This window comes from Acipenser ruthenus, unplaced genomic scaffold, assembly GCF_902713425.1.
Source record: "Acipenser ruthenus unplaced genomic scaffold, fAciRut3.2 maternal haplotype, whole genome shotgun sequence".
Lineage (NCBI taxonomy): Eukaryota > Metazoa > Chordata > Actinopteri > Acipenseriformes > Acipenseridae > Acipenser > Acipenser ruthenus.
The window spans coordinates 1-25,916 of NW_026707479.1; the positions used below are offsets into that span (position 1 = coordinate 1).

At 40.4% G+C, this 25,916-nt stretch overlaps 22 non-coding genes across 22 annotated transcripts; all 22 read right to left on the reverse strand.

Moving 5' to 3' along the window:
- Positions 1–952: 952 nt before the first annotated feature.
- Positions 953–1,024, reverse strand: trnag-ucc (transfer RNA glycine (anticodon UCC)). The gene has a single exon. It is a non-coding gene; the product is annotated as a tRNA-Gly (tRNA).
- A 310-nt stretch (positions 1,025–1,334) lies between these two features.
- Positions 1,335–1,406, reverse strand: trnah-gug (transfer RNA histidin (anticodon GUG)). The gene has a single exon. It is a non-coding gene; the product is annotated as a tRNA-His (tRNA).
- Positions 1,407–3,363: 1,957 nt separating this feature from the next.
- On the reverse strand, positions 3,364–3,435 carry trnag-ucc (transfer RNA glycine (anticodon UCC)). Its single transcript has one exon. It is a non-coding gene; the product is annotated as a tRNA-Gly (tRNA).
- A 310-nt stretch (positions 3,436–3,745) lies between these two features.
- On the reverse strand, positions 3,746–3,817 carry trnah-gug (transfer RNA histidin (anticodon GUG)). The gene has a single exon. It is a non-coding gene; the product is annotated as a tRNA-His (tRNA).
- Positions 3,818–5,780: 1,963 nt separating this feature from the next.
- trnag-ucc (transfer RNA glycine (anticodon UCC)) lies at positions 5,781–5,852 on the reverse strand. Its single transcript has one exon. It is a non-coding gene; the product is annotated as a tRNA-Gly (tRNA).
- Positions 5,853–6,162: 310 nt separating this feature from the next.
- Positions 6,163–6,234, reverse strand: trnah-gug (transfer RNA histidin (anticodon GUG)). Its single transcript has one exon. It is a non-coding gene; the product is annotated as a tRNA-His (tRNA).
- Positions 6,235–8,195: 1,961 nt separating this feature from the next.
- trnag-ucc (transfer RNA glycine (anticodon UCC)) lies at positions 8,196–8,267 on the reverse strand. Its single transcript has one exon. It is a non-coding gene; the product is annotated as a tRNA-Gly (tRNA).
- A 310-nt stretch (positions 8,268–8,577) lies between these two features.
- Positions 8,578–8,649, reverse strand: trnah-gug (transfer RNA histidin (anticodon GUG)). The gene has a single exon. It is a non-coding gene; the product is annotated as a tRNA-His (tRNA).
- Positions 8,650–10,611: 1,962 nt separating this feature from the next.
- Positions 10,612–10,683, reverse strand: trnag-ucc (transfer RNA glycine (anticodon UCC)). Its single transcript has one exon. It is a non-coding gene; the product is annotated as a tRNA-Gly (tRNA).
- Positions 10,684–10,993: 310 nt separating this feature from the next.
- On the reverse strand, positions 10,994–11,065 carry trnah-gug (transfer RNA histidin (anticodon GUG)). The gene has a single exon. It is a non-coding gene; the product is annotated as a tRNA-His (tRNA).
- Positions 11,066–13,027: 1,962 nt separating this feature from the next.
- Positions 13,028–13,099, reverse strand: trnag-ucc (transfer RNA glycine (anticodon UCC)). The gene has a single exon. It is a non-coding gene; the product is annotated as a tRNA-Gly (tRNA).
- Positions 13,100–13,409: 310 nt separating this feature from the next.
- trnah-gug (transfer RNA histidin (anticodon GUG)) lies at positions 13,410–13,481 on the reverse strand. Its single transcript has one exon. It is a non-coding gene; the product is annotated as a tRNA-His (tRNA).
- Positions 13,482–15,443: 1,962 nt separating this feature from the next.
- On the reverse strand, positions 15,444–15,515 carry trnag-ucc (transfer RNA glycine (anticodon UCC)). The gene has a single exon. It is a non-coding gene; the product is annotated as a tRNA-Gly (tRNA).
- Positions 15,516–15,825: 310 nt separating this feature from the next.
- trnah-gug (transfer RNA histidin (anticodon GUG)) lies at positions 15,826–15,897 on the reverse strand. The gene has a single exon. It is a non-coding gene; the product is annotated as a tRNA-His (tRNA).
- Positions 15,898–17,859: 1,962 nt separating this feature from the next.
- On the reverse strand, positions 17,860–17,931 carry trnag-ucc (transfer RNA glycine (anticodon UCC)). The gene has a single exon. It is a non-coding gene; the product is annotated as a tRNA-Gly (tRNA).
- Positions 17,932–18,241: 310 nt separating this feature from the next.
- trnah-gug (transfer RNA histidin (anticodon GUG)) lies at positions 18,242–18,313 on the reverse strand. The gene has a single exon. It is a non-coding gene; the product is annotated as a tRNA-His (tRNA).
- Positions 18,314–20,275: 1,962 nt separating this feature from the next.
- trnag-ucc (transfer RNA glycine (anticodon UCC)) lies at positions 20,276–20,347 on the reverse strand. The gene has a single exon. It is a non-coding gene; the product is annotated as a tRNA-Gly (tRNA).
- A 310-nt stretch (positions 20,348–20,657) lies between these two features.
- Positions 20,658–20,729, reverse strand: trnah-gug (transfer RNA histidin (anticodon GUG)). The gene has a single exon. It is a non-coding gene; the product is annotated as a tRNA-His (tRNA).
- Positions 20,730–22,691: 1,962 nt separating this feature from the next.
- Positions 22,692–22,763, reverse strand: trnag-ucc (transfer RNA glycine (anticodon UCC)). Its single transcript has one exon. It is a non-coding gene; the product is annotated as a tRNA-Gly (tRNA).
- A 310-nt stretch (positions 22,764–23,073) lies between these two features.
- On the reverse strand, positions 23,074–23,145 carry trnah-gug (transfer RNA histidin (anticodon GUG)). The gene has a single exon. It is a non-coding gene; the product is annotated as a tRNA-His (tRNA).
- Positions 23,146–25,106: 1,961 nt separating this feature from the next.
- On the reverse strand, positions 25,107–25,178 carry trnag-ucc (transfer RNA glycine (anticodon UCC)). The gene has a single exon. It is a non-coding gene; the product is annotated as a tRNA-Gly (tRNA).
- A 310-nt stretch (positions 25,179–25,488) lies between these two features.
- trnah-gug (transfer RNA histidin (anticodon GUG)) lies at positions 25,489–25,560 on the reverse strand. The gene has a single exon. It is a non-coding gene; the product is annotated as a tRNA-His (tRNA).
- Positions 25,561–25,916: the final 356 nt, after the last annotated feature.

Genomic DNA, 25,916 nt, shown 5'->3' on the forward strand with positions numbered 1-25,916 from the left:
GCATATCGAAACTAAATCCTATCTTAACAAGTTTCCTCATTTATAGCGACCACCTCTCGATGCCCATAGAATGCTAGCCGCCAGGTAAAGCAAATCAGACTGCCCCTAACAGGCACACAGCAAGGTGACACTAATTCCTCAATACAGAGCATCTAGGTCTACGCTTCTTTGGAAGCTCGTGGAACCAAATCGCCGCCAGCATTTGGCTGTTAATCTAGGGGTATGATTCTTGCTTCGGGTGCGCGAGTTCTCGGGTTCAAATCCCGGATGTGTCCGTGTTCAATATCTTGCATTCCACTTTTCTAATTACGATGCATTGCCGGGAAGGCGCTCAATCACGTGACTGAAAAAGACTGACAAATCAGTCACCGAGAGCTCTGCTTGCCCACTCGTTAAATCAGGACTGCCATCTTTGTGTACACAGGGAATCAAATGCTTAAAAATTCAACAGAAGTCTCACATAACAGATTATAAAACCATTCATTTCACAGTTGCTGTACATCATACAGCAAATGACTATTTTGGTAACATATGTTTCATTTTTTTCATGCGCCCATGTGTGTCTAAAACAATCCGGCTGCAGTAAGTTTTATCAGATGGTTGTTTAATTTTAAATATTTGATTTTGCAGCGCATGTAACTGCAACGCCATTGTTATGTGGCAGGACGAACAACAGGACCATATCAATCCTTAGAATGTGATTAATCATTCAACTCACGCTTCCATACATATTTGCAGTTTTCCCGACAACGCATTATCAATGCATGATTCCAAATGAACACATTCGTTTGATGGGGCTTAATGTAGTGACTAATATCACCTCACAGATCATTATAACTCACAGTGATACTTTCAAAGTTATGCTTTTAAGACTATTAACCAGTAAGGCAAATTAGTTGGGGAATGTATTACGCTTTATTCCAATGTTAAATGAAAAAGTTCAAAAAAGACTTGCGTTGGCCGAGAATCGAACCCGGGTCAACTGCTTGGAAGGCAGCTATGCTCACCACTATACCACCAACGCCTCCGTTCTCAAAATCACCTTCAAAGATTGAATTAAGCCACTGTAACGTTGGCTCCTGGGACAGGTCCCGTCTTGCCTCTACTCGATAAGCGTTAATACAGCGACTGGTGTTTGTGGGAGATTTTTATGGTGTTTATAGATTGATTATTTCTGTAATTATTATTTCATACACAGCAGGCTGGTGTGCATCATGCCTGTACTAACACGATGAAGCAATTATTGTATTCTATTTTCTTTCAAAAAGGTGCATGCCATGAAGATGGCGTGTGAAAAAAAAGAACAAGCTTCTCTGCCGTGTGAGGATTGCACCTGCCGTGACCCGGATTCGAACCGGGGTTGTTGCGGCCACAACGCAAAGTACTAACCACTATACGATCACGGCGAACTACCGAGAAGCTCGTGTTTGTTTTGTCAGCTGGGCACTCCGTGCTACACACACGGCAGAACAATTGCAGCAGGTCGCTGCTATGTGTTTTGTTTTATTGTTTTAATTAGGCTACTTTCATTTTTAGAATCTTTCGTTTCTTTCCCTGCGCCAATCAGAGGATGATTCCCCTTTACCTGGCTCATTTCAAAGGCTGGTTTTAAAGACAAGGGGGAGCGGAATAGGAAGCAGGATGTAAGGGAACGGAGGCTCTCGTGACGGCGGCGGTATGGCTGGTCGGCAGCCTGTGCTATGGCGGTGTGTTTACAATGATTCCGTGTGTGGTGTCCGAGTAGCGGCAGTAGTATTGAAGTGTAGCAGGTCTTTATATACAGATAGCGAAATTTATGTTATTTTCACTACGCCACCGTGTGTTTATTGAGGACAAGGACCTCGAGTGGTTGGTTCCCGCACAAACTCTTTTATCCAGGAGAAATCAAGCAATCATACTCCAAAAATAATCTTTACAAGTTTTAATTAATAATTGTTTTCAAAATCTCAAGCACATTAACAACAATGTAAACAATATGACAATTCCACTTTCACTTCACCATCTAACAATTGTCTAGTAGGTACATATAGAGATGATACAATTAAACAAACTCTTAATCTAGCAGTTTCTTATAGTGAAGTTAATTCAACTAGTTACCACATATTATAGTATTGCAGTTTATATAAAATACTTGGATCTATCAGTTTTTTATAGTAAGGTTAATTAACCAGTTCAGCAAATCTGTTCTTTTTGTGGTACATACAAAGTAGACAACAACGTCAGCACTTGAATGGTCTCGTTACAATCTAGATTACATTTGTAAAGTACACAGTACCAATTTTCCCCCAATCTATTTAAAATGAATATATAAAACAGCTGCGTGCTCGCAAGAATAAATAAAATATAACAAATTGCAGTGCATCCCTTTGCAAAACAACGAAACACAGTTTTGTTTTGTTTATTTTTTATGTATGCATATCGAAACTAAATCCTATCTTAACAAGTTTCCTCATTTATAGCGACCACCTCTCGATGCCCATAGAAATGCTAGCCGCCAGGTAAAGCAAATCAGACTGCCCCTAACAGGCACACAGCAAGGTGACACTAATTCCTCAATACAGAGCATCTAGGTCTACGCTTCTTTGGAAGCTCGTGGAACCAAATCGCCGCCAGCATTTGGCTGTTTAATCTAGGGGTATGATTCTTGCTTCGGGTGCGCGAGTTCCCGGGTTCAAATCCCGGATGTGTCCGTGTTCAATATCTTGCATTCCACTTTTCTAATTACGATGCATTGCCGGGAAGGCGCTCAATCACGTGACTGAAAAAGACTGACAATCAGTCACCGAGAGCTCTGCTTGCCCACTCGTTAAATCAGGACTGCCATCTTTGTGTACACAGGGAATCAAATGCTTAAAAATTCAACAGAAGTCTCACATAACAGATTAAAAACCATTCATTTCACAGTTGTTGTACATCATACAGCAAATGACTATTTTGGTAACATATGTTTCATTTTTTTCATGCGCCCATGTGTGTCTAAAACAATCCGGCTGCAGTAAGTTTTATCAGATGGTTGTTTAATTTTAAATATTTGATTTTGCAGCGCATGTAACTGCAACGCCATTGTTATGTGGCAGGACGAACAACAGGACCATATCAATCCTTAGAATGTGATTAATCATTCAACTCACGCTTCCATACATATTTGCAGTTTTCCCGACAACGCATTATCAATGCATGATTCCAAATGAACACATTCGTTTGATGGGGCTTAATGTAGTGACTAATATCACCTCACAGATCATTATAACTCACAGTGATACTTTCAAAGTTTGCTTTTAAGACTATTAACCAGTAAGGCAAATTAGTTGGGGAATGTATTACGCTTTATTCCAATGTTAAATGAAAAAGTTCAAAAAGACTTGCGTTGGCCGGGAATCGAACCCGGGTCAACTGCTTGGAAGGCAGCTATGCTCACCACTATACCACCAACGCCTCCGTTCTCAAAATCACCTTCAAAGATTGAATTAAGCCACTGTAACGTTGGCTGCTGGGACAGGTCCCGTCTTGCCTCTACTCGATAAGCGTTAATACAGCGACTGGTGTTTGTGGGAGATTTTTATGGTGTTTATAGATTGATTATTTCTGTAATTATTATTTCATACACAGCAGGCTGGTGTGCATCATGCCTGTACTAACACGATGAAGCAATTATTGTATTCTATTTTCTTTCAAAAAGGTGCATGCCATGAAGATGGCGTGTTAAAAAAAAGAACAAGCTTCTTTGCCGTGTGAGGATTGCACCTGCCGTGACCCGGATTCGAACCGGGGTTGTTGCGGCCACAACGCAAAGTACTAACCACTATACGATCACGGCGAACTACCGAGAAGCTCGTGTTTGTTTTGTCAGCTGGGCACTCCGTGTTACACACACGGCAGAACAATTGCAGCAGGTCGCTGCTATGTGTTTTGTTTTATTGTTTTAATTAGGCTACTTTCATTTTTAGAATCTTTCGTTTCTTTCCCTGCGCCAATCAGAGGATGATTCCCCTTTACCTGGCTCATTTCAAAGGCTGGTTTTAAAGACAAGGGGGAGCGGAATAGGAAGCAGGATGTAAGGGAACGGGAGGCTCTCGTGACGGCGGCGGTATGGCTGGTCGGCAGCCTGTGCTATGGCGGTGTGTTTACAATGATTCCGTGTGTGGTGTCCGAGTAGCGGCAGTAGTATTGAAGTGTAGCAGGTCTTTATATACAGATAGCGAAATTTATGTTATTTTCACTACGCCACCGTGTGTTTATTGAGGACAAGGACCTCGAGTGGTTGGTTCCCGCACAAACTCTTTTATCCAGGAGAAATCAAGCAATCATACTCCAAAAATAATCTTTACAAGTTTTAATTAATAATTGTTTTCAAAATCTCAAGCACATTAACAACAATGTAAACAATATGACAATTCCACTTTCACTTCACCATCTAACAATTGTCTAGTAGGTACATATAGAGATGATACAATTAAACAAACTCTTAATCTAGCAGTTTCTTATAGTGAAGTTAATTCAACTAGTTACCACATATTATAGTATTGCAGTTTATATAAAATACTTGGATCTATCAGTTTTTTATAGTAAGGTTAATTAACCAGTTCAGCAAATCTGTTCTTTTTGTGGTACATACAAAGTAGACAACAACGTCAGCACTTGAATGGTCTCGTTACAATCTAGATTACATTTGTAAAGTACACAGTACCAATTTCCCCCAATCTATTTAAAATGAATATATAAAACAGCTGCGTGCTCGCAAGAATAAAATAAAAATATAACAAATTGCAGTGCATCCCTTTGCAAAACAACGAAACACAGTTTTGTTTTGTTTATTGTTTATGTATGCATATCGAAACTAAATCCTATCTTAACAAGTTTCCTCATTTATAGCGACCACCTCTCGATGCCCATAGAAATGCTAGCCGCCAGGTAAAGCAAATCAGACTGCCCCTAACAGGCACACAGCAAGGTGACACTAATTCCTCAATACAGAGCATCTAGGTCTACGCTTCTTTGGAAGCTCGTGGAACCAAATCGCCGCCAGCATTTGGCTGTTTAATCTAGGGGTATGATTCTTGCTTCGGGTGCGCGAGTTCCCGGGTTCAAATCCCGGATGTGTCCGTGTTCAATATCTTGCATTCCACTTTTCTAATTACGATGCATTGCCGGGAAGGCGCTCAATCACGTGACTGAAAAAGACTGACAAATCAGTCACCGAGAGCTCTGCTTGCCCACTCGTTAAATCAGGACTGCCATCTTTGTGTACACAGGGAATCAAATGCTTAAAAATTCAACAGAAGTCTCACATAACAGATTATAAAACCATTCATTTCACAGTTGCTGTACATCATACAGCAAATGACTATTTTGGTAACATATGTTTCATTTTTTTCATGCGCCCATGTGTGTCTAAAACAATCCGGCTGCAGTAAGTTTTATCAGATGGTTGTTTAATTTTAAATATTTGATTTTGCAGCGCATGTAACTGCAACGCCATTGTTATGTGGCAGGACGAACAACAGGACCATATCAATCCTTAGAATGTGATTAATCATTCAACTCACGCTTCCATACATATTTGCAGTTTTCCCGACAACGCATTATCAATGCATGATTCCAAATGAACACATTCGTTTGATGGGGCTTAATGTAGTGACTAATATCACCTCACAGATCATTATAACTCACAGTGATACTTTCAAAGTTATGCTTTTAAGACTATTAACCAGTAAGGCAAATTAGTTGGGGAATGTATTACGCTTTATTCCAATGTTAAATGAAAAAGTTCAAAAAAGACTTGCGTTGGCCGAGAATCGAACCCGGGTCAACTGCTTGGAAGGCAGCTATGCTCACCACTATACCACCAACGCCTCCGTTCTCAAAATCACCTTCAAAGATTGAATTAAGCCACTGTAACGTTGGCTCCTGGGACAGGTCCCGTCTTGCCTCTACTCGATAAGCGTTAATACAGCGACTGGTGTTTGTGGGAGATTTTTATGGTGTTTATAGATTGATTATTTCTGTAATTATTATTTCATACACAGCAGGCTGGTGTGCATCATGCCTGTACTAACACGATGAAGCAATTATTGTATTCTATTTTCTTTCAAAAAGGTGCATGCCATGAAGATGGCGTGTGAAAAAAAAGAACAAGCTTCTCTGCCGTGTGAGGATTGCACCTGCCGTGACCCGGATTCGAACCGGGGTTGTTGCGGCCACAACGCAAAGTACTAACCACTATACGATCACGGCGAACTACCGAGAAGCTCGTGTTTGTTTTGTCAGCTGGGCACTCCGTGCTACACACACGGCAGAACAATTGCAGCAGGTCGCTGCTATGTGTTTTGTTTTATTGTTTTAATTAGGCTACTTTCATTTTTAGAATCTTTCGTTTCTTTCCCTGCGCCAATCAGAGGATGATTCCCCTTTACCTGGCTCATTTCAAAGGCTGGTTTTAAAGACAAGGGGGAGCGGAATAGGAAGCAGGATGTAAGGGAACGGGAGGCTCTCGTGACGGCGGCGGTATGGCTGGTCGGCAGCCTGTGCTATGGCGGTGTGTTTACAATGATTCCGTGTGTGGTGTCCGAGTAGCGGCAGTAGTATTGAAGTGTAGCAGGTCTTTATATACAGATAGCGAAATTTATGTTATTTTCACTACGCCACCGTGTGTTTATTGAGGACAAGGACCTCGAGTGGTTGGTTCCCGCACAAACTCTTTTATCCAGGAGAAATCAAGCAATCATACTCCAAAAATAATCTTTACAAGTTTTAATTAATAATTGTTTTCAAAATCTCAAGCACATTAACAACAATGTAAACAATATGACAATTCCACTTTCACTTCACCATCTAACAATTGTCTAGTAGGTACATATAGAGATGATACAATAAACAAACTCTTAATCTAGCAGTTTCTTATAGTGAAGTTAATTCAACTAGTTACCACATATTATAGTATTGCAGTTTATATAAAATACTTGGATCTATCAGTTTTTTATAGTAAGGTTAATTAACCAGTTCAGCAAATCTGTTCTTTTTGTGGTACATACAAAGTAGACAACAACGTCAGCACTTGAATGGTCTCGTTACAATCTAGATTACATTTGTAAAGTACACAGTACCAATTTCCCCCAATCTATTTAAAATGAATATATAAAACAGCTGCGTGCTCGCAAGAATAAAATAAAATATAACAAATTGCAGTGCATCCCTTTGCAAAACAACGAAACACAGTTTTGTTTTGTTTATTTTTTATGTATGCATATCGAAACTAAATCCTATCTTAACAAGTTTCCTCATTTATAGCGACCACCTCTCGATGCCCATAGAAATGCTAGCCGCCAGGTAAAGCAAATCAGACTGCCCCTAACAGGCACACAGCAAGGTGACACTAATTCCTCAATACAGAGCATCTAGGTCTACGCTTCTTTGGAAGCTCGTGGAACCAAATCGCCGCCAGCATTTGGCTGTTTAATCTAGGGGTATGATTCTTGCTTCGGGTGCGCGAGTTCCCGGGTTCAAATCCCGGATGTGTCCGTGTTCAATATCTTGCATTCCACTTTTCTAATTACGATGCATTGCCGGGAAGGCGCTCAATCACGTGACTGAAAAAGACTGACAAATCAGTCACCGAGAGCTCTGCTTGCCCATTCGTTAAATCAGGACTGCCATCTTTGTGTACACAGGGAATCAAATGCTTAAAAATTCAACAGAAGTCTCACATAACAGATTATAAAACCATTCATTTCACAGTTGTTGTACATCATACAGCAAATGACTATTTTGGTAACATATGTTTCATTTTTTTCATGCGCCCATGTGTGTCTAAAACAATCCGGCTGCAGTAAGTTTTATCAGATGGTTGTTTAATTTTAAATATTTGATTTTGCAGCGCATGTAACTGCAACGCCATTGTTATGTGGCAGGACGAACAACAGGACCATATCAATCCTTAGAATGTGATTAATCATTCAACTCACGCTTCCATACATATTTGCAGTTTTCCCGACAACGCATTATCAATGCATGATTCCAAATGAACACATTCGTTTGATGGGGCTTAATGTAGTGACTAATATCACCTCACAGATCATTATAACTCACAGTGATACTTTCAAAGTTATGCTTTTAAGACTATTAACCAGTAAGGCAAATTAGTTGGGGAATGTATTACGCTTTATTCCAATGTTAAATGAAAAAGTTCAAAAAAGACTTGCGTTGGCCGGGAATCGAACCCGGGTCAACTGCTTGGAAGCCAGCTATGCTCACCACTATACCACCAACGCCTCCGTTCTCAAAATCACCTTCAAAGATTGAATTAAGCCACTGTAACGTTGGCTGCTGGGACAGGTCCCGTCTTGCCTCTACTCGATAAGCGTTAATACAGCGACTGGTGTTTGTGGGAGATTTTTATGGTGTTTATAGATTGATTATTTCTGTAATTATTATTTCATACACAGCAGGCTGGTGTGCATCATGCCTGTACTAACACGATGAAGCAATTATTGTATTCTATTTTCTTTCAAAAAGGTGCATGCCATGAAGATGGCGTGTGAAAAAAAAGAACAAGCTTCTCTGCCGTGTGAGGATTGCACCTGCCGTGACCCGGATTCGAACCGGGGTTGTTGCGGCCACAACGCAAAGTACTAACCACTATACGATCACGGCGAACTACCGAGAAGCTCGTGTTTGTTTTGTCAGCTGGGCACTCCGTGCTACACACACGGCAGAACAATTGCAGCAGGTCGCTGCTATGTGTTTTGTTTTATTGTTTTAATTAGGCTACTTTCATTTTTAGAATCTTTCGTTTCTTTCCCTGCGCCAATCAGAGGATGATTCCCCTTTACCTGGCTCATTTCAAAGGCTGGTTTTAAAGACAAGGGGGAGCGGAATAGGAAGCAGGATGTAAGGGAACGGGAGGCTCTCGTGACGGCGGCGGTATGGCTGGTCGGCAGCCTGTGCTATGGCGGTGTGTTTACAATGATTCCGTGTGTGGTGTCCGAGTAGCGGCAGTAGTATTGAAGTGTAGCAGGTCTTTATATACAGATAGCGAAATTTATGTTATTTTCACTACGCCACCGTGTGTTTATTGAGGACAAGGACCTCGAGTGGTTGGTTCCCGCACAAACTCTTTTATCCAGGAGAAATCAAGCAATCATACTCCAAAAATAATCTTTACAAGTTTTAATTAATAATTGTTTTCAAAATCTCAAGCACATTAACAACAATGTAAACAATATGACAATTCCACTTTCACTTCACCATCTAACAATTGTCTAGTAGGTACATATAGAGATGATACAATTAAACAAACTCTTAATCTAGCAGTTTCTTATAGTGAAGTTAATTCAACTAGTTACCACATATTATAGTATTGCAGTTTATATAAAATACTTGGATCTATCAGTTTTTTATAGTAAGGTTAATTAACCAGTTCAGCAAATCTGTTCTTTTTGTGGTACATACAAAGTAGACAACAACGTCAGCACTTGAATGGTCTCGTTACAATCTAGATTACATTTGTAAAGTACACAGTACCAATTTCCCCCAATCTATTTAAAATGAATATATAAAACAGCTGCGTGCTCGCAAGAATAAAATAAAATATAACAAATTGCAGTGCATCCCTTTGCAAAACAACGAAACACAGTTTTGTTTTGTTTATTTTTTATGTATGCATATCGAAACTAAATCCTATCTTAACAAGTTTCCTCATTTATAGCGACCACCTCTCGATGCCCATAGAAATGCTAGCCGCCAGGTAAAGCAAATCAGACTGCCCCTAACAGGCACACAGCAAGGTGACACTAATTCCTCAATACAGAGCATCTAGGTCTACGCTTCTTTGGAAGCTCGTGGAACCAAATCGCCGCCAGCATTTGGCTGTTTAATCTAGGGGTATGATTCTTGCTTCGGGTGCGCGAGTTCCCGGGTTCAAATCCCGGATGTGTCCGTGTTCAATATCTTGCATTCCACTTTTCTAATTACGATGCATTGCCGGGAAGGCGCTCAATCACGTGACTGAAAAAGACTGACAAATCAGTCACCGAGAGCTCTGCTTGCCCACTCGTTAAATCAGGACTGCCATCTTTGTGTACACAGGGAATCAAATGCTTAAAAATTCAACAGAAGTCTCACATAACAGATTATAAAACCATTCATTTCACAGTTGTTGTACATCATACAGCAAATGACTATTTTGGTAACATATGTTTCATTTTTTTCATGTGCCCATGTGTGTCTAAAACAATCCGGCTGCAGTAAGTTTTATCAGATGGTTGTTTAATTTTAAATATTTGATTTTGCAGCGCATGTAACTGCAACGCCATTGTTATGTGGCAGGACGAACAACAGGACCATATCAATCCTTAGAATGTGATTAATCATTCAACTCACGCTTCCATACATATTTGCAGTTTTCCCGACAACGCATTATCAATGCATGATTCCAAATGAACACATTCGTTTGATGGGGCTTAATGTAGTGACTAATATCACCTCACAGATCATTATAACTCACAGTGATACTTTCAAAGTTATGCTTTTAAGACTATTAACCAGTAAGGCAAATTAGTTGGGGAATGTATTACGCTTTATTCCAATGTTAAATGAAAAAGTTCAAAAAAGACTTGCGTTGGCCGGGAATCGAACCCGGGTCAACTGCTTGGAAGGCAGCTATGCTCACCACTATACCACCAACGCCTCCGTTCTCAAAATCACCTTCAAAGATTGAATTAAGCCACTGCAACGTTGGCTGCTGGGACAGGTCCCGTCTTGCCTCTACTCGATAAGCGTTAATACAGCGACTGGTGTTTGTGGGAGATTTTTATGGTGTTTATAGATTGATTATTTCTGTAATTATTATTTCATACACAGCAGGCTGGTGTGCATCATGCCTGTACTAACACGATGAAGCAATTATTGTATTCTATTTTCTTTCAAAAAGGTGCATGCCATGAAGATGGCGTGTGAAAAAAAAGAACAAGCTTCTCTGCCGTGTGAGGATTGCACCTGCCGTGACCCGGATTCGAACCGGGGTTGTTGCGGCCACAACGCAAAGTACTAACCATTATACGATCACGGCGAACTACCGAGAAGCTCGTGTTTGTTTTGTCAGCTGGGCACTCCGTGCTACACACACGGCAGAACAATTGCAGCAGGTCGCTGCTATGTGTTTTGTTTTATTGTTTTAATTAGGCTACTTTCATTTTTAGAATCTTTCGTTTCTTTCCCTGCGCCAATCAGAGGATGATTCCCCTTTACCTGGCTCATTTCAAAGGCTGGTTTAAAAGACAAGGGGGAGCGGAATAGGAAGCAGGATGTAAGGGAACGGGAGGCTCTCGTGACGGCGGCGGTATGGCTGGTCGGCAGCCTGTGCTATGGCGGTGTGTTTACAATGATTCCGTGTGTGGTGTCCGAGTAGCGGCAGTAGTATTGAAGTGTAGCAGGTCTTTATATACAGATAGCGAAATTTATGTTATTTTCACTACGCCACCGTGTGTTTATTGAGGACAAGGACCTCGAGTGGTTGGTTCCCGCACAAACTCTTTTATCCAGGAGAAATCAAGCAATCATACTCCAAAAATAATCTTTACAAGTTTTAATTAATAATTGTTTTCAAAATCTCAAGCACATTAACAACAATGTAAACAATATGACAATTCCACTTTCACTTCACCATCTAACAATTGTCTAGTAGGTACATATAGAGATGATACAATTAAACAAACTCTTAATCTAGCAGTTTCTTATAGTGAAGTTAATTCAACTAGTTACCACATATTATAGTATTGCAGTTTATATAAAATACTTGGATCTATCAGTTTTTTATAGTAAGGTTAATTAACCAGTTCAGCAAATCTGTTCTTTTTGTGGTACATACAAAGTAGACAACAACGTCAGCACTTGAATGGTCTCGTTACAATCTAGATTACATTTGTAAAGTACACAGTACCAATTTCCCCCAATCTATTTAAAATGAATATATAAAACAGCTGCGTGCTCGCAAGAATAAAATAAAATATAACAAATTGCAGTGCATCCCTTTGCAAAACAACGAAACACAGTTTTGTTTTGTTTATTTTTTATGTATGCATATCGAAACTAAATCCTATCTTAACAAGTTTCCTCATTTATAGCGACCACCTCTCGATGCCCATAGAAATGCTAGCCGCCAGGTAAAGCAAATCAGACTGCCCCTAACAGGCACACAGCAAGGTGACACTAATTCCTCAATACAGAGCATCTAGGTCTACGCTTCTTTGGAAGCTCGTGGAACCAAATCGCCGCCAGCATTTGGCTGTTTAATCTAGGGGTATGATTCTTGCTTCGGGTGCGCGAGTTCCCGGGTTCAAATCCCGGATGTGTCCGTGTTCAATATCTTGCATTCCACTTTTCTAATTACGATGCATTGCCGGGAAGGCGCTCAATCACGTGACTGAAAAAGACTGACAAATCAGTCACCGAGAGCTCTGCTTGCCCACTCGTTAAATCAGGACTGCCATCTTTGTGTACACAGGGAATCAAATGCTTAAAAATTCAACAGAAGTCTCACATAACAGATTATAAAACCATTCATTTCACAGTTGCTGTACATCATACAGCAAATGACTATTTTGGTAACATATGTTTCATTTTTTTCATGCGCCCATGTGTGTCTAAAACAATCCGGCTGCAGTAAGTTTTATCAGATGGTTGTTTAATTTTAAATATTTGATTTTGCAGCGCATGTAACTGCAACGCCATTGTTATGTGGCAGGACGAACAACAGGACCATATCAATCCTTAGAATGTGATTAATCATTCAACTCACGCTTCCATACATATTTGCAGTTTTCCCGACAACGCATTATCAATGCATGATTCCAAATGAACACATTCGTTTGATGGGGCTTAATGTAGTGACTAATATCACCTCACAGATCATTATAACTCACAGTGATACTTTCAAAGTTATGCTTTTAAGACTATTAACCAGTAAGGCAAATTAGTTGGGGAATGTATTACGCTTTATTCCAATGTTAAATGAAAAAGTTCAAAAAAGACTTGCGTTGGCCGGGAATCGAACCCGGGTCAACTGCTTGGAAGGCAGCTATGCTCACCACTATACCACCAACGCCTCCGTTCTCAAAACCACCTTCAAAGATTGAATTAAGCCACTGTAACGTTGGCTGCTGGGACAGGTCCCGTCTTGCCTCTACTCGATAAGCGTTAATACAGCGACTGGTGTTTGTGGGAGATTTTTATGGTGTTTATAGATTGATTATTTCTGTAATTATTATTTCATACACAGCAGGCTGGTGTGCATCATGCCTGTACTAACACGATGAAGCAATTATTGTATTCTATTTTCTTTCAAAAAGGTGCATGCCATGAAGATGGCGTGTGAAAAAAAAGAACAAGCTTCTCTGCCGTGTGAGGATTGCACCTGCCGTGACCCGGATTCGAACCGGGGTTGTTGCGGCCACAACGCAAAGTACTAACCACTATACGATCACGGCGAACTACCGAGAAGCTCGTGTTTGTTTTGTCAGCTGGGCACTCCGTGCTACACACACGGCAGAACAATTGCAGCACGTCGCTGCTATGTGTTTTGTTTTATTGTTTTAATTAGGCTACTTTCATTTTTAGAATCTTTCGTTTCTTTCCCTGCGCCAATCAGAGGATGATTCCCCTTTACCTGGCTCATTTCAAAGGCTGGTTTAAAAGACAAGGGGGAGCGGAATAGGAAGCAGGATGTAAGGGAACGGGAGGCTCTCGTGACGGCGGCGGTATGGCTGGTCGGCAGCCTGTGCTATGGCGGTGTGTTTACAATGATTCCGTGTGTGGTGTCCGAGTAGCGGCAGTAGTATTGAAGTGTAGCAGGTCTTTATATACAGATAGCGAAATTTATGTTATTTTCACTACGCCACCGTGTGTTTATTGAGGACAAGGACCTCGAGTGGTTGGTTCCCGCACAAACTCTTTTATCCAGGAGAAATCAAGCAATCATACTCCAAAAATAATCTTTACAAGTTTTAATTAATAATTGTTTTCAAAATCTCAAGCACATTAACAACAATGTAAACAATATGACAATTCCACTTTCACTTCACCATCTAACAATTGTCTAGTAGGTACATATAGAGATGATACAATTAAACAAACTCTTAATCTAGCAGTTTCTTATAGTGAAGTTAATTCAACTAGTTACCACATATTATAGTATTGCAGTTTATATAAAATACTTGGATCTATCAGTTTTTTATAGTAAGGTTAATTAACCAGTTCAGCAAATCTGTTCTTTTTGTGGTACATACAAAGTAGACAACAACGTCAGCACTTGAATGGTCTCGTTACAATCTAGATTACATTTGTAAAGTACACAGTACCAATTTCCCCCAATCTATTTAAAATGAATATATAAAACAGCTGCGTGCTCGCAAGAATAAAATAAAATATAACAAATTGCAGTGCATCCCTTTGCAAAACAACGAAACACAGTTTTGTTTTGTTTATTTTTTATGTATGCATATCGAAACTAAATCCTATCTTAACAAGTTTCCTCATTTATAGCGACCACCTCTCGATGCCCATAGAAATGCTAGCCGCCAGGTAAAGCAAATCAGACTGCCCCTAACAGGCACACAGCAAGGTGACACTAATTCCTCAATACAGAGCATCTAGGTCTACGCTTCTTTGGAAGCTCGTGGAACCAAATCGCCGCCAGCATTTGGCTGTTTAATCTAGGGGTATGATTCTTGCTTCGGGTGCGCGAGTTCCCGGGTTCAAATCCCGGATGTGTCCGTGTTCAATATCTTGCATTCCACTTTTCTAATTACGATGCATTGCCGGGAAGGCGCTCAATCACGTGACTGAAAAAGACTGAAAAATCAGTCACCGAGAGCTCTGCTTGCCCACTCGTTAAATCAGGACTGCCATCTTTGTGTACACAGGGAATCAAATGCTTAAAAATTCAACAGAAGTCTCACATAACAGATTATAAAACCATTCATTTCACAGTTGCTGTACATCATACAGCAAATGACTATTTTGGTAACATATGTTTCATTTTTTTCATGCGCCCATGTGTGTCTAAAACAATCCGGCTGCAGTAAGTTTTATCAGATGGTTGTTTAATTTTAAATATTTGATTTTGCAGCGCATGTAACTGCAACGCCATTGTTATGTGGCAGGACGAACAACAGGACCATATCAATCCTTAGAATGTGATTAATCATTCAACTCACGCTTCCATACATATTTGCAGTTTTCCCGACAACGCATTATCAATGCATGATTCCAAATGAACACATTCGTTTGATGGGGCTTAATGTAGTGACTAATATCACCTCACAGATCATTATAACTCACAGTGATACTTTCAAAGTTATGCTTTTAAGACTATTAACCAGTAAGGCAAATTAGTTGGGGAATGTATAACGCTTTATTCCAATGTTAAATGAAAAAGTTCAAAAAAGACTTGCGTTGGCCGGGAATCGAACCCGGGTCAACTGCTTGGAAGGCAGCTATGCTCACCACTATACCACCAACGCCTCCGTTCTCAAAATCACCTTCAAAGATTGAATTAAGCCACTGTAACGTTGGCTGCTGGGACAGGTCCCGTCTTGCCTCTACTCGATAAGCGTTAATACAGCGACTGGTGTTTGTGGGAGATTTTTATGGTGTTTATAGATTGATTATTTCTGTAATTATTATTTCATACACAGCAGGCTGGTGTGCATCATGCCTGTACTAACACGATGAAGCAATTATTGTATTCTATTTTCTTTCAAAAAGGTGCATGCCATGAAGATGGCGTGTGAAAAAAAAGAACAAGCTTCTCTGCCGTGTGAGGATTGCACCTGCCGTGACCCGGATTCGAACCGGGGTTGTTGCGGCCACAACGCAAAGTACTAACCACTATACGATCACGGCGAACTACCGAGAAGCTCGTGTTTGTTTTGTCAGCTGGGCACTCCGTGCTACACACACGGCAGAACAATTGCAGCAGGTCGCTGCTATGTGTTTTGTTTTATTGTTTTAATTAGGCTACTTTCATTTTTAGAATCTTTCGTTTCTTTCCCTGCGCCAATCAGAGGATGATTCCCCTTTACCTGGCTCATTTCAAAGGCTGGTTTAAAAGACAAGGGGGAGCGGAATAGGAAGCAGGATGTAAGGGAACGGGAGGCTCTCGTGACGGCGGCGGTATGGCTGGTCGGCAGCCTGTGCTATGGCGGTGTGTTTACAATGATTCCGTGTGTGGTGTCCGAGTAGCGGCAGTAGTATTGAAGTGTAGCAGGTCTTTATATACAGATAGCGAAATTTATGTTATTTTCACCACGCCACCGTGTGTTTATTGAGGACAAGGACCTCGAGTGGTTGGTTCCCGCACAAACTCTTTTATCCAGGAGAAATCAAGCAATCATACTCCAAAAATAATCTTTACAAGTTTTAATTAATAATTGTTTTCAAAATCTCAAGCACATTAACAACAATGTAAACAATATGACAATTCCACTTTCACTTCACCATCTAACAATTGTCTAGTAGGTACATATAGAGATGATACAATTAAACAAACTCTTAATCTAGCAGTTTCTTATAGTGAAGTTAATTCAACTAGTTACCACATATTATAGTATTGCAGTTTATATAAAATACTTGGATCTATCAGTTTTTTATAGTAAGGTTAATTAACCAGTTCAGCAAATCTGTTCTTTTTGTGGTACATACAAAGTAGACAACAACGTCAGCACTTGAATGGTCTCGTTACAATCTAGATTACATTTGTAAAGTACACAGTACCAATTTCCCCCAATCTATTTAAAATGAATATATAAAACAGCTGCGTGCTCGCAAGAATAAAATAAAATATAACAAATTGCAGTGCATCCCTTTGCAAAACAACGAAACACAGTTTTGTTTTGTTTATTTTTTATGTATGCATATCGAAACTAAATCCTATCTTAACAAGTTTCCTCATTTATAGCGACCACCTCTCGATGCCCATAGAAATGCTAGCCGCCAGGTAAAGCAAATCAGACTGCCCCTAACAGGCACACAGCAAGGTGACACTAATTCCTCAATACAGAGCATCTAGGTCTACGCTTCTTTGGAAGCTCGTGGAACCAAATCGCCGCCAGCATTTGGCTGTTTAATCTAGGGGTATGATTCTTGCTTCGGGTGCGCGAGTTCCCGGGTTCAAATCCCGGATGTGTCCGTGTTCAATATCTTGCATTACACTTTTCTAATTACGATGCATTGCCGGGAAGGCGCTCAATCACGTGACTGAAAAAGACTGACAAATCAGTCACCGAGAGCTCTGCTTGCCCACTCGTTAAATCAGGACTGCCATCTTTGTGTACACAGGGAATCAAATGCTTAAAAATTCAACAGAAGTCTCACATAACAGATTATAAAACCATTCATTTCACAGTTGCTGTACATCATACAGCAAATGACTATTTTGGTAACATATGTTTCATTTTTTTCATGCGCCCATGTGTGTCTAAAACAATCCGGCTGCAGTAAGTTTTATCAGATGGTTGTTTAATTTTAAATATTTGATTTTGCAGCGCATGTAACTGCAACGCCATTGTTATGTGGCAGGACGAACAACAGGACCATATCAATCCTTAGAATGTGATTAATCATTCAACTCACGCTTCCATACATATTTGCAGTTTTCCCGACAACGCATTATCAATGCATGATTCCAAATGAACACATTCGTTTGATGGGGCTTAATGTAGTGACTAATATCACCTCACAGATCATTATAACTCACAGTGATACTTTCAAAGTTATGCTTTTAAGACTATTAACCAGTAAGGCAAATTAGTTGGGGAATGTATTACGCTTTATTCCAATGTTAAATGAAAAAGTTCAAAAAAGACTTGCGTTGGCCGGGAATCGAACCCGGGTCAACTGCTTGGAAGGCAGCTATGCTCACCACTATACCACCAACGCCTCCGTTCTCAAAATCACCTTCAAAGATTGAATTAAGCCACTGTAACGTTGGCTGCTGGGACAGGTCCCGTCTTGCCTCTACTCGATAAGCGTTAATACAGCGACTGGTGTTTGTGGGAGATTTTTATGGTGTTTATAGATTGATTATTTCTGTAATTATTATTTCATACACAGCAGGCTGGTGTGCATCATGCCTGTACTAACACGATGAAGCAATTATTGTATTCTATTTTCTTTCAAAAAGGTGCATGCCATGAAGATGGCGTGTGAAAAAAAAGAACAAGCTTCTCTGCCGTGTGAGGATTGCACCTGCCGTGACCCGGATTCGAACCGGGGTTGTTGCGGCCACAACGCAAAGTACTAACCACTATACGATCACGGCGAACTACCGAGAAGCTCGTGTTTGTTTTGTCAGCTGGGCACTCCGTGCTACACACACGGCAGAACAATTGCAGCAGGTCGCTGCTATGTGTTTTGTTTTATTGTTTTAATTAGGCTACTTTCATTTTTAGAATCTTTCGTTTCTTTCCCTGCGCCAATCAGAGGATGATTCCCCTTTACCTGGCTCATTTCAAAGGCTGGTTTAAAAGACAAGGGGGAGCGGAATAGGAAGCAGGATGTAAGGGAACGGGAGGCTCTCGTGACGGCGGCGGTATGGCTGGTCGGCAGCCTGTGCTATGGCGGTGTGTTTACAATGATTCCGTGTGTGGTGTCCGAGTAGCGGCAGTAGTATTGAAGTGTAGCAGGTCTTTATATACAGATAGCGAAATTTATGTTATTTTCACTACGCCACCGTGTGTTTATTGAGGACAAGGACCTCGAGTGGTTGGTTCCCGCACAAACTCTTTTATCCAGGAGAAATCAAGCAATCATACTCCAAAAATAATCTTTACAAGTTTTAATTAATAATTGTTTTCAAAATCTCAAGCACATTAACAACAATGTAAACAATATGACAATTCCACTTTCACTTCACCATCTAACAATTGTCTAGTAGGTACATATAGAGATGATACAATTAAACAAACTCTTAATCTAGCAGTTTCTTATAGTGAAGTTAATTCAACTAGTTACCACATATTATAGTATTGCAGTTTATATAAAATACTTGGATCTATCAGTTTTTTATAGTAAGGTTAATTAACCAGTTCAGCAAATCTGTTCTTTTTGTGGTACATACAAAGTAGACAACAACGTCAGCACTTGAATGGTCTCGTTACAATCTAGATTACATTTGTAAAGTACACAGTACCAATTTCCCCCAATCTATTTAAAATGAATATATAAAACAGCTGCGTGCTCGCAAGAATAAAATAAAATATAACAAATTGCAGTGCATCCCTTTGCAAAACAACGAAACACAGTTTTGTTTTGTTTATTTTTTATGTATGCATATCGAAACTAAATCCTATCTTAACAAGTTTCCTCATTTATAGCGACCACCTCTCGATGCCCATAGAAATGCTAGCCGCCAGGTAAAGCAAATCAGACTGCCCCTAACAGGCACACAGCAAGGTGACACTAATTCCTCAATACAGAGCATCTAGGTCTACGCTTCTTTGGAAGCTCGTGGAACCAAATCGCCGCCAGCATTTGGCTGTTTAATCTAGGGGTATGATTCTTGCTTCGGGTGCGCGAGTTCCCGGGTTCAAATCCCGGATGTGTCCGTGTTCAATATCTTGCATTCCACTTTTCTAATTACGATGCATTGCCGGGAAGGCGCTCAATCACGTGACTGAAAAAGACTGACAAATCAGTCACCGAGAGCTCTGCTTGCCCACTCGTTAAATCAGGACTGCCATCTTTGTGTACACAGGGAATCAAATGCTTAAAAATTCAACAGAAGTCTCACATAACAGATTATAAAACCATTCATTTCACAGTTGCTGTACATCATACAGCAAATGACTATTTTGGTAACATATGTTTCATTTTTTTCATGCGCCCATGTGTGTCTAAAACAATCCGGCTGCAGTAAGTTTTATCAGATGGTTGTTTAATTTTAAATATTTGATTTTGCAGCGCATGTAACTGCAACGCCATTGTTATGTGGCAGGACGAACAACAGGACCATATCAATCCTTAGAATGTGATTAATCATTCAACTCACGCTTCCATACATATTTGCAGTTTTCCCGACAACGCATTATCAATGCATGATTCCAAATGAACACATTCGTTTGATGGGGCTTAATGTAGTGACTAATATCACCTCACAGATCATTATAACTCACAGTGATACTTTCAAAGTTATGCTTTTAAGACTATTAACCAGTAAGGCAAATTAGTTGGGGAATGTATTACGCTTTATTCCAATGTTAAATGAAAAAGTTCAAAAAAGACTTGCGTTGGCCGGGAATCGAACCCGGGTCAACTGCTTGGAAGGCAGCTATGCTCACCACTATACCACCAACGCCTCCGTTCTCAAAACCACCTTCAAAGATTGAATTAAGCCACTGTAACGTTGGCTGCTGGGACAGGTCCCGTCTTGCCTCTACTCGATAAGCGTTAATACAGCGACTGGTGTTTGTGGGAGATTTTTATGGTGTTTATAGATTGATTATTTCTGTAATTATTATTTCATACACAGCAGGCTGGTGTGCATCATGCCTGTACTAACACGATGAAGCAATTATTGTATTCTATTTTCTTTCAAAAAGGTGCATGCCATGAAGATGGCGTGTGAAAAAAAAGAACAAGCTTCTCTGCCGTGTGAGGATTGCACCTGCCGTGACCCGGATTCGAACCGGGGTTGTTGCGGCCACAACGCAAAGTACTAACCACTATACGATCACGGCGAACTACCGAGAAGCTCGTGTTTGTTTTGTCAGCTGGGCACTCCGTGCTACACACACGGCAGAACAATTGCAGCAGGTCGCTGCTATGTGTTTTGTTTTATTGTTTTAATTAGGCTACTTTCATTTTTAGAATCTTTCGTTTCTTTCCCTGCGCCAATCAGAGGATGATTCCCCTTTACCTGGCTCATTTCAAAGGCTGGTTTAAAAGACAAGGGGGAGCGGAATAGGAAGCAGGATGTAAGGGAACGGGAGGCTCTCGTGACGGCGGCGGTATGGCTGGTCGGCAGCCTGTGCTATGGCGGTGTGTTTACAATGATTCCGTGTGTGGTGTCCGAGTAGCGGCAGTAGTATTGAAGTGTAGCAGGTCTTTATATACAGATAGCGAAATTTATGTTATTTTCACCACGCCACCGTGTGTTTATTGAGGACAAGGACCTCGAGTGGTTGGTTCCCGCACAAACTCTTTTATCCAGGAGAAATCAAGCAATCATACTCCAAAAATAATCTTTACAAGTTTTAATTAATAATTGTTTTCAAAATCTCAAGCACATTAACAACAATGTAAACAATATGACAATTCCACTTTCACTTCACCATCTAACAATTGTCTAGTAGGTACATATAGAGATGATACAATTAAACAAACTCTTAATCTAGCAGTTTCTTATAGTGAAGTTAATTCAACTAGTTACCACATATTATAGTATTGCAGTTTATATAAAATACTTGGATCTATCAGTTTTTTATAGTAAGGTTAATTAACCAGTTCAGCAAATCTGTTCTTTTTGTGGTACATACAAAGTAGACAACAACGTCAGCACTTGAATGGTCTCGTTACAATCTAGATTACATTTGTAAAGTACACAGTACCAATTTCCCCCAATCTATTTAAAATGAATATATAAAACAGCTGCGTGCTCGCAAGAATAAAATAAAATATAACAAATTGCAGTGCATCCCTTTGCAAAACAACGAAACACAGTTTTGTTTTGTTTATTTTTTATGTATGCATATCGAAACTAAATCCTATCTTAACAAGTTTCCTCATTTATAGCGACCACCTCTCGATGCCCATAGAAATGCTAGCCGCCAGGTAAAGCAAATCAGACTGCCCCTAACAGGCACACAGCAAGGTGACACTAATTCCTCAATACAGAGCATCTAGGTCTACGCTTCTTTGGAAGCTCGTGGAACCAAATCGCCGCCAGCATTTGGCTGTTTAATCTAGGGGTATGATTCTTGCTTCGGGTGCGCGAGTTCCCGGGTTCAAATCCCGGATGTGTCCGTGTTCAATATCTTGCATTACACTTTTCTAATTACGATGCATTGCCGGGAAGGCGCTCAATCACGTGACTGAAAAAGACTGACAAATCAGTCACCGAGAGCTCTGCTTGCCCACTCGTTAAATCAGGACTGCCATCTTTGTGTACACAGGGAATCAAATGCTTAAAAATTCAACAGAAGTCTCACATAACAGATTATAAAATCATTCATTTCACAGTTGCTGTACATCATACAGCAAATGACTATTTTGGTAACATATGTTTCATTTTTTTCATGCGCCCATGTGTGTCTAAAACAATCCGGCTGCAGTAAGTTTTATCAGATGGTTGTTTAATTTTAAATATTTGATTTTGCAGCGCATGTAACTGCAACGCCATTGTTATGTGGCAGGACGAACAACAGGACCATATCAATCCTTAGAATGTGATTAATCATTCAACTCACGCTTCCATACATATTTGCAGTTTTCCCGACAACGCATTATCAATGCATGATTCCAAATGAACACATTCGTTTGATGGGGCTTAATGTAGTGACTAATATCACCTCACAGATCATTATAACTCACAGTGATACTTTCAAAGTTATGCTTTTAAGACTATTAACCAGTAAGGCAAATTAGTTGGGGAATGTATTACGCTTTATTCCAATGTTAAATGAAAAAGTTCAAAAAAGACTTGCGTTGGCCGGGAATCGAACCCGGGTCAACTGCTTGGAAGGCAGCTATGCTCACCACTATACCACCAACGCCTCCGTTCTCAAAATCACCTTCAAAGATTGAATTAAGCCACTGTAACGTTGGCTGCTGGGACAGGTCCCGTCTTGCCTCTACTCGATAAGCGTTAATACAGCGACTGGTGTTTGTGGGAGATTTTTATGGTGTTTATAGATTGATTATTTCTGTAATTATTATTTCATACACAGCAGGCTGGTGTGCATCATGCCTGTACTAACACGATGAAGCAATTATTGTATTCTATTTTCTTTCAAAAAGGTGCATGCCATGAAGATGGCGTGTGAAAAAAAAGAACAAGCTTCTCTGCCGTGTGAGGATTGCACCTGCCGTGACCCGGATTCGAACCGGGGTTGTTGCGGCCACAACGCAAAGTACTAACCACTATACGATCACGGCGAACTACCGAGAAGCTCGTGTTTGTTTTGTCAGCTGGGCACTCCGTGCTACACACACGGCAGAACAATTGCAGCAGGTCGCTGCTATGTGTTTTGTTTTATTGTTTTAATTAGGCTACTTTCATTTTTAGAATCTTTCGTTTCTTTCCCTGCGCCAATCAGAGGATGATTCCCCTTTACCTGGCTCATTTCAAAGGCTGGTTTAAAAGACAAGGGGGAGCGGAATAGGAAGCAGGATGTAAGGGAACGGGAGGCTCTCATGACGGCGGCGGTATGGCTGGTCGGCAGCCTGTGCTATGGCGGTGTGTTTACAATGATTCCGTGTGTGGTGTCCGAGTAGCGGCAGTAGTATTGAAGTGTAGCAGGTCTTTATATACAGATAGCGAAATTTATGTTATTTTCACTACGCCACCGTGTGTTTATTGAGGACAAGGATCTCGAGTGGTTGGTTCCCGCACAAACTCTTTTATCCAGGAGAAATCAAGCAATCATACTCCAAAAATAATCTTTACAAGTTTTAATTAATAATTGTTTTCAAAATCTCAAACACATTAACAACAATGTAAACAATATGACAATTCCACTTTCACTTCACCATCTAACAATTGTCTAGTAGGTACATATAGAGATGATACAATTAAACAAACTCTTAATCTAGCAGTTTCTTATAGTGAAGTTAATTCAACTAGTTACCACATATTATAGTATTGCAGTTTATATAAAATACTTGGATCTATCAGTTTTTTATAGTAAGGTTAATTAACCAGTTCAGCAAATCTGTTCTTTTTGTGGTACATACAAAGTAGACAACAACGTCAGCACTTGAATGGTCTCGTTACAATCTAGATTACATTTGTAAAGTACACAGTACCAATTTCCCCCAATCTATTTAAAATGAATATATAAAACAGCTGCGTGCTCGCAAGAATAAAATAAAATATAACAAATTGCAGTGCATCCCTTTGCAAAACAACGAAACACAGTTTTGTTTTGTTTATTTTTTATGTATGCATATCGAAACTAAATCCTATCTTAACAAGTTTCCTCATTTATAGCTACCACCTCTCGATGCCCATAGAAATGCTAGCCGCCAGGTAAAGCAAATCAGACTGCCCCTAACAGGCACACAGCAAGGTGACACTAATTCCTCAATACAGAGCATCTAGGTCTACGCTTCTTTGGAAGCTCGTGGAACCAAATCGCCGCCAGCATTTGGCTGTTTAATCTAGGGGTATGATTCTTGCTTCGGTGCGCGAGTTCCCGGGTTCAAATCCCGGATGTGTCCGTGTTCAATATCTTGCATTCCACTTTTCTAATTACGATGCATTGCCGGGAAGGCGCTCAATCACGTGACTGAAAAAGACTGAAAAATCAGTCACCGAGAGCTCTGCTTGCCCAATCGTTAAATCAGGACTGCCATCTTTGTGTACACAGGGAATCAAATGCTTAAAAATTCAACAGAAGTCTCACATAACAGATTATAAAACCATTCATTTCACAGTTGCTGTACATCATACAGCAAATGACTATTTTGGTAACATATGTTTCATTTTTTTCATGCGCCCATGTGTGTCTAAAACAATCCGGCTGCAGTAAGTTTTATCAGATGGTTGTTTAATTTTAAATATTTGATTTTGCAGCGCATGTAACTGCAACGCCATTGTTATGTGGCAGGACGAACAACAGGACCATATCAATCCTTAGAATGTGATTAATCATTCAACTCACGCTTCCATACATATTTGCAGTTTTCCCGACAACGCATTATCAATGCATGATTCCAAATGAACACATTCGTTTGATGGGGCTTAATGTAGTGACTAATATCACCTCACAGATCATTATAACTCACAGTGATACTTTCAAAGTTATGCTTTTAAGACTATTAACCAGTAAGGCAAATTAGTTGGGGAATGTATTACGCTTTATTCCAATGTTAAATGAAAAAGTTCAAAAAAGACTTGCGTTGGCCGGGAATCGAACCCGGGTCAACTGCTTGGAAGGCAGCTATGCTCACCACTATACCACCAACGCCTCCGTTCTCAAAATCACCTTCAAAGATTGAATTAAGCCACTGTAACGTTGGCTGCTGGGACAGGTCCCGTCTTGCCTCTACTCGATAAGCGTTAATACAGCGACTGGTGTTTGTGGGAGATTTTTATGGTGTTTATAGATTGATTATTTCTGTAATTATTATTTCATACACAGCAGGCTGGTGTGCATCATGCCTGTACTAACACGATGAAGCAATTATTGTATTCTATTTTCTTTCAAAAAGGTGCATGCCATGAAGATGGCGTGTGAAAAAAAAGAACAAGCTTCTCTGCCGTGTGAGGATTGCACCTGCCGTGACCCGGATTCGAACCGGGGTTGTTGCGGCCACAACGCAAAGTACTAACCACTATACGATCACGGCGAACTACCGAGAAGCACGTGTTTGTTTTGTCAGCTGGGCACTCCGTGCTACACACACGGCAGAACAATTGCAGCAGGTCGCTGCTATGTGTTTTGTTTTATTGTTTTAATTAGGCTACTTTCATTTTTAGAATCTTTCGTTTCTTTCCCTGCGCCAATCAGAGGATGATTCCCCTTTACCTGGCTCATTTCAAAGGCTGGTTTAAAAGACAAGGGGGAGCGGAATAGGAAGCAGGATGTAAGGGAACGGGAGGCTCTCATGACGGCGGCGGTATGGCTGGTCGGCAGCCTGTGCTATGGCGGTGTGTTTACAATGATTCCGTGTGTGGTGTCCGAGTAGCGGCAGTAGTATTGAAG